The following is an 8,110-nucleotide window of genomic DNA, read 5'->3' as shown; positions in this document are numbered from 1 at the left end:
TTTTAATTAAGGGAAATCAGGTTAACTTAGCTCTAATTTACAAGCCGCCTGCTTAATGAATTGTCTGTGCTGCTCTCTCTTTGTAGAGAGTAAATCTGAGGATCTTTTTCCTCTGCAGTTCAGACACTAATTAACTAATCAAGAATTTTAGTAGCAACCCGACTTTCCTCTAATAGTTTTACCTAAAGCCAGCCTGGTCATTGCTTATACAAATTGCCAATTAAATTTGATTGATATAATGAAATTGGATTTTATTTTCACTTACCTTCTCCCTCCCCACCTCCAGACCCCCCAACCCCCCCGGTGATCTCCCGGCCCTGGTGCGGGGCCGCAGGCGGGGATCCGGCCCGGGGCCACCGGGGAGGCTCTCCCGGAGCCCGGCCCGGTCCGAGCATCCCTCCCGCCGCCGGGCCGTGCTCTCCCGCCTCTGGAAGTTGGAGGGAAAAGCGAGATCTAAGCAGCCCTTCTAAAAACGCATTAACTGTTTCCAAAATCTACATCGCCGCTTAATTAAATATGTTATCCTGTTTATAGGATCTGTGGCTAATTATTTAGAGTCGTTTAATCTACGCGATTTGCACGTTAATTAAACAGCACCGGGCTCATTGTGCGCTCCAAGGGCCCGCAGCGCCGGCTAGGGGCTGCCCGCAGCCCTGCAGCCGCGACCCCGGCCCGGGGCAGCCCCCGGCCCCGGGCAGCGGGCACGGACCGGGGGAGCGGGCACGGACCGGGGGAGAGGGCACGGACCGGGGGAGCCGGCACGGACCGGGGGAGCGGGCACGGACCGGGGAAACTGGCACGGACCGGGGGGAACGGGCACGGACAGGGAGAACGGGCACGGACCGGGGGAGCGGGCACGGACCGGGGGGAGAGGGCACGGACCGGGGGAGAGGGCACGGACCGGGGGAGCGGGCACGGACCGGGGGGAGAGGGCACGGACCGGGGGAACTGGCACGGACCGGGGGAGCGGGCACGGACCGGGGGAGCGGGCACGGACCGGGGGAGCGGGCACGGACAGGGGGAGAGGGCACGGACCGGGGGAGCGGGCACGGACCGGGGGAGCCGGCACGGACCGGGGGAGAGGGCACGGACCGGGGGGAGAGGGCACGGACCGGGGGAGAGGGCACGGACCGGGGGGAGAGGGCACGGACCGGGGGAACCGGCACGGACCGGGGGGAGAGGGCACGGACAGGGAGAACGGGCACGGACCGGGGGAGAGGGCACGGACAGGGAGAACGGGCACGGACCGGGGGGAGAGGGCACGGACAGGGAGAACGGGCACGGACCGGGGGAGCGGGCACGGACCGGGGGGAGAGGGCACGGACAGGGAGAACGGGCACGGACCGGGGGAACCGGCACGGACCGGGGGAGAGGGCACGGACCGGGGGAGAGGGCACGGACCGGGGGGAGAGGGCACGAACCGGGAGAGCGGGCTCGGACCGGGGGAACCGGCACGGACCGGGGGAGAGGGCACGGACCGGGGGAGAGGGCACGGACCGGGGGAACGGGTACGGACCGGGGGAGCGGGCACGGACAGGGGGAGAGGGCACGGACCGGGGGAGCGGGCACGGACCGGGGGAGCCGGCACGGACCGGGGGAGAGGGCACGGACCGGGGGGAGAGGGCACGGACCGGGGGAGAGGGCACGGACCGGGGGGAGAGGGCACGGACCGGGGGAACCGGCACGGACCGGGGGGAGAGGGCACGGACAGGGAGAACGGGCACGGACCGGGGGAGAGGGCACGGACAGGGAGAACGGGCACGGACCGGGGGGAGAGGGCACGGACAGGGAGAACGGGCACGGACCGGGGGAGCGGGCACGGACCGGGGGGAGAGGGCACGGACCGGGGGAGAGGGCACGGACCGGGGGGAGAGGGCACGGACCGGGGGAGAGGGCACGGACCGGGGGGAGAGGGCACGGACCGGGGGGAGAGGGCACGGACAGGGAGAACGGGCACGGACCGGGGGAACCGGCACGGACCGGGGGAGAGGGCACGGACCGGGGGAGAGGGCACGGACCGGGGGGAGAGGGCACGAACCGGGAGAGCGGGCTCGGACCGGGGGAACCGGCACGGACCGGGGGAGAGGGCACGGACCGGGGGAGAGGGCACGGACCGGGGGAACGGGTACGGACCGGGGGGAGAGGGCACGGACCGGGGGAGCGGGCACGGACCGGGGGAACCGGCACGGACCGGGGGAGAGGGCACGGACCGGGGGAGAGGGCACGGACCGGGGGAACGGGTACGGACCGGGGGGAGAGGGCACGGACCGGGGGAGAGGGCACGGACCGGGGGAACTGGCACGGACCGGGGGGAGAGGGCACGGACCGGGGGAGCGGGCACGGACCGGGGAAACTGGCACGGACCGGGGGAGCGGGCACGGACCGGGGGGAGAGGGCACGGACCGGGGGAGCGGGCACGGACTGGGAGAACGGGCACGGACCGGGGGGAGAGGGCACGGACCGGGGGAACCGGCACGGACAGGGAGAACGGGCACGGACCGGGGGGAGAGGGCACGGACAGGGAGAACGGGCACGGACCGGGGGGAGAGGGCACGGACCGGGGGGAGAGGGCACGGACAGGGAGAACGGGCACGGACCGGGGGAGAGGGCACGGACCGGGGGGAGCGGGCACGGACCGGGGGCAGCGGGCACGGACCGGGGGAGCGGGCACGGACCGGGGGCAGCGGGCACGGACCGGCGCCCCCCTGCCCCACAACAGCAAAAGGTGCCGGGATGCTCCCGCAGAGGGGGTCTCGGGGAGAGGGATGCAGCTGGGAGCACCCAAAGGGGCCGGGGGGACCAGCGGGGACCTGCGGGGAAAGGGGGGGAGCGGGGAGAGCCGCAGGGATCGGGCCCCGCTCGGTGCCCACCGCCGCTCCGTGGTGGGGTCCCTTCCCTCGCGGTGTCCCCCCTGCTGTTTCCTCCCCTGGCCCCATCTGTCCCCCTCGGAGCTCGTGTGTTTTGGCCTTTGTGTCCCAGCTTTGCTGCCGCCCCGCTCCCATCTCCTTCTGCCCCATTAACCCCCGGCACGAGTCCCGGCGACAAAAGGGCTGCAACCTGATCCGGGTTTGATTGAATCCCTATTGTTCTCCCGGCTAATTCCCGCTTGTCCTCCCTTCCCCGCCACGGGCAGGAGAGGCCCGGCTGTGCGTGTGGGGGTGGCTGTCTCGTAATTGCTTAAAAACTCACTGCCCCACCACCCCACCGCCGAGGAACCCGCAGCAGGTTGGGAAGGGGTTGCTGTTCCTTGGGAAATGAACGCATTTAATTCCAAGTTTGTCCCTGGGAAAATGCTGCCCATCCTCGTCCTAGGCATGTCAGGAGGAATAGCAGGGCTTTTAAACAGGGGATTAAGGAAAGTGGTCACTTTTGACTCAGTAGGAAAAATCCCTCCGTGACGGTAATGAAAGCCTGGATGATATAAGTATCTTCTGGTTCACAATAGCAATTAATATGGTAATATTCTACTATTAAAGATGCTAACATTAAGATGGAACTTGTACGTGGTTAAAACATTTAATAGAGGGGAAAATGCATTCCTTGAGCATCAGGTAACAAAGTCAAATGGAAAAAGGGGGAAATGAAAGTATCTGAAAATAACAAAGGACTCTATATAATTTGGAAAGGCTTTTAATATTCCCTTATTCCTCAAGGAAAACTTGAGGCACTTTGAAAAGCGGGCATTAGTGACTGCAGGAGGAGGGAGTTTGTACAAGGTGGGGAGAGCTGCGCTTGTGGGATCCCAGCTCCCCTTGGAGACAAAATGCAATGGGGACATCTGCAGAGACCCACTGGAGTAGCCTGTCCTGGGACAAAGACACTGAAGCATCACAATATTCCAGAAATATGGGGGTTAGAAACTGCATCTGGAGAGCTCAGGCCAAACCTCTGCTCCAGGCAAGGCCAAGTTCAGAATGAATCCAGGCTGACCATGACCTTGTGATGCAGAGATGAGCTGCATTCCCCAAGGATGGAGGTCCCAGGACCTCTCAGAGCTCTGTCCTGGTGCTGCACCACATTAATCCTGCTTTGTTTTCCCCCTCAGATCTACCCAGGCACCTCCTGAGTTGCCTTGGGGAGCCCAGTCCCATGCAAACACCCCAAGTAATGATTGTATCACAGGGAAAAACAAAATCTTTGGTTTCTGCTGGAGAAGAAGGAATTTTAAGACCTGCTCACCGCTGCCCTGTGAATCCACTTGGTTTGATCAATTTGCCAAGCAGAGGACAGATATAGCTATGCAAAAATACTCTCTTAGCAGAGCTTTTAAAGTATCAGTCTATTTGGAAGAAAATCAGAAAGCACTTATTTAAACAACACTTATTTAACTCCACATTTTGATTATGATAAAAATCTTTTCCTTTTTTCACCTTTGTTTTCAATTAAAACCAGTCAGGATTTAGGTTTTTGCTTTTCACTATAATAAAAGTAATTTGCAAAGATAATAGTGTTGTGGGAATAAAGGAACCTTTCAGCTGATCACTAGAAGAAGCAAATATTTACCAACTGGCTTTGATGATGAATTGGAGACTGATTGGAGAGCATGATCTTCATCCTGGCTACAGCTTTGCTGACTTCATCAAATCTGACCATCTTGGGTTTACAGGTTTTTTTTTTCTCTAAAATGTAGTTTTCCTGGGGAAAAAAAAAAAAAAAAAGAGCCTTCTGAAGCTTTCACTATTGCATAATTTATTTAAAAGAAACACTGCCTGGCTGATGCCAAGGATTCATGTAGGTCATTCAAGCTCCAGTCTGCCCATTAGCTCAGGTTCCCTGCTCCAGGTTCCCTCCTTCCATGTCTTTTCCTTCAGGAAAGTTGCACGTGCAAAGCCATTCCCAGGGTAAACCCTCTGCTAAATTTGCAGCTGCATCAAAGCTGTGCATCACAGGAAGATGAGAATTCACTTTCACCCAAACTAGAGAAGATGGAGAGGAAAATGGACAAAATCAGGTCACTGAGGGGCCAGTGCCAGTAGAAGTGTCATTGCCCTGTGCTGTCCCTTCTGGAGGTTGCAGCCCTGTGTGTGCTGCTGGGGATGCTCCCTGACCCACACTGAAAGGATCAAGTCAGATTAGCCAAAGCTTTGTGTTTAACTTCAGCTCATTCTGATGGAGCTGGGGAGGGACCAACCACTCAATCCAACAGGCAGGTCTGCAGGGAAAGGAATCCTGGGCAGCGAGGGTGAGTGCTGGCAAGTGATCTCTTCACCTGGGAGATGTAGCACACATCTCCCAGCTGTGTCTTTCCTTCAGCCTGTCTCCCAAAGATCTTCCCACAACATGCTCAAAATTGGCTCTGTTGAAATAACAACACAGTGGTGACATGACACACAGCTGTGGATTAAAGTAGAATAATAACACCCAAGAAAAGTTTGTCTGGGTAATTCTCCTTCTCTTTGTCAATTTTCCTTCGCTCTCTGCTGTTATTTTGATATTAGCTGCTGAAGACATCAAGGAAAATGAGGACCCTTCAAACAGCTGCTCCCCTGGAGCCAGCATGCTGGGAGCTGGGAGGCAGCTGGCCCCAGCACTGCCCCCAGCTCTGCTGCTGGGGGTTTGTGTGGGTAAAGGTGACCTTTGTGTCCTCTCCCACCCTTGTGAGCTTGTCTAGTCTGTGTCCAACATCTCCTGGTGGAGACCATCTCACGAGGGGCTCAGCCCTGCAGGCAAAGGGGCTCTGTAGGTGTGAGGGCTCCATCAGCACGGGGGCTTCACCAGAGCACCGTGGAATCAACAGTAACGCAGATAAAGATGTAGCAATAGGAAAAAAGAGCTGCTGAAATTGAGTGGTGGATGACGCTGAGAGAGGAAGGAAAAGCCTCCAACTTTAAAAGCAGTATTAAAACAGGGCATGCAGAAAGTGAAGTCAATTAGCCAAAAGAATCGTTTGCTGATGGAGGTCGTTGGGCCGAATTCCTAAAAGGATTCATGAATGGACTAAAAATACCCTTGGGATAGCTGAATACGGACTGAGTTACTGAAGGGCAATGCCCTAGATGACCCAGGAGACCCTTTCCAATCCTACAATATAAACAATGACACAATTAACATTTGTACTAAGTACCTGCTTGGGCTCCCATCCGGAGCGGAGGCTTCCATGTGCTCTGCTCCTACCTTAACTCAGAGGGTGTCCTTTAGGTGCCACCCCAGCAGTCAGGGAATTAAGGAATACACTTTTGATAATGGTAGGAGCAGGGAGAGGCCACAAAGATCAGTGTAAAAGAGGGATGGAAACTGCAGTGCTGAAAAGAACAATGGGGAGAAAACCATCAGTGAGCAGAGACCCAGGGCACAGGGGTCTTAAAGGCCAGGTAATGCTGAGGAGGCACTTGCAAGGCACAGGGGGACAGGGACAGTCAGGGGAACCTGCAGACATGTAACTGTGAAAACAAAGCTAACTACATACCCAAAAAAACAATGGAGTTTGGACACGCTAGGAAATACAGCAGGACTGTGAGTCCCACCAAGATGTCCCACCAGGATGTTCCAGGTGACCCTTGCCACTGGGATGTGCCACCCAGCTGTGGAGCAGTGTACAGACCCCACAAGGACCAGGGACTGTGTGTTGTACTGACTGTGGTAAGGGAAAAACCAATGTCATTAACCGTTTCTCTTCTCCTGAACATCTCTGATGATTAGACCTGAGTGAAATGACACCCTGGTGTCACTGCTGGACATTGTCCTAGGAGGTGGCAGACCACTGTCACACCTCACAGAGGTGTACAGGCTTAATGTGAAGGCAAACCTGCAGCCCTAAATCTCTAACTTGTAATTCAAGTACAGAGGATAATAATGAAAACAAGGTTAGATAAAAACATTCACTATCAAAATTTAATTATGCATCCACAGGCTGAGACTCATTATTCATCCTCCAACCTGGAAACAAATTAGCCTAATGAAGCCATGAGTTAAAATGGAGAAAGGATGTAAAGGCTGGAGAATATTTATGTCTGTGCTCGTGTGTCAAAAGCAGCACTGAGCTCTGGGTGCTATATTTGTCACTGGAATCAGGTGCTTCCTAGATGGGGTGGCATATCCAGGACCTGGATTTTGCCATGAGCAGGAACAGTCACTCCTGGGTGGAAATGTGAAGCAAATAGAGACTGCTGAGATGTGGGGGCTCATCAAAACCAGATATGATCAGAACCCAGGGTCTAAAGAAACCCAAACACCAGTGTCAGCCTCCACTGAATCAATCTGAATAGAGGGACACATTTTGCTCTGGCACAAGCTCCCTGGTGACAGCCAGGGTATCCCCACAGAGAGTCTGGCTCCAGTGACCTCTACTAAATAGGAAACCAAATCTCAGGGGCTGGAAAGAAAAGAAATTGGTAACTAAGTATAGTGGGATGGCAGCTCTCTGTGGGTTTATTGTGCAAGTGTTTAAGTAGACAAAGGCTATAATTAACTGCCCAGGAATGTATAATCACAGAAATGAAGGTCTTTTGCTCTGCTCCTTCCCTGCAGAATTTGGGGAGCAATTAAATTACATCACAGGAAAGGGAATTGAGCCACACTTAACCCACATCCTCTGCTGCACCAGCCAGCACCCCCAGGCTGGGGCTGGTTGCTTTGGCCACCTACAAAAGTCACCCGTGAGCTGTAACTCCTGGCACGAGCGGCTTTGAGGGAAGTTACAGGCTTTTGCACTGCACACCATGGCAAGCCTGCTGATATATAGCCCAGGTCTGAGCTCTGCAGCTGAGTGCAAAAGGTTCAAGCGACCTAGTAAAGACCGTGCCAGTACCAGAGAACAAGTCCCTGTAGGCCTCTGGCTGAGCCATTCTCACTGCTTTATTCTCTCACTCCCATCCTAATGTGCTTAACTATAAATGACCCCTTTATTTTTTATATCTCCATTTCATTTTTCCCCTTCTTCCAAGAAAGCAGTAAAAACAGGGAAGCCAAGAAGCAGAGCTCTTATTGTAAAGTGAGTGCTGACACAAGAGCAATTCTGGGGACCTCGCAGCTCATGGTGAACATTTGTAACATCACAAGGAACCTCTGGGCTTCTCCTCTGAGAACCAAGCCCTAATCCTGCTCCCAGGTGCCCAGAAAAAGCCTATTAGGATCACACAGGCAGAGGTGAGCTGCTTGTGGTCTGGAGGCC

Source organism: Lonchura striata, chromosome 16, assembly GCF_046129695.1.
Source record: "Lonchura striata isolate bLonStr1 chromosome 16, bLonStr1.mat, whole genome shotgun sequence".
Classification (NCBI taxonomy): domain Eukaryota; kingdom Metazoa; phylum Chordata; class Aves; order Passeriformes; family Estrildidae; genus Lonchura; species Lonchura striata.
Note: the sequence above shows the minus strand (reverse complement) of the source record.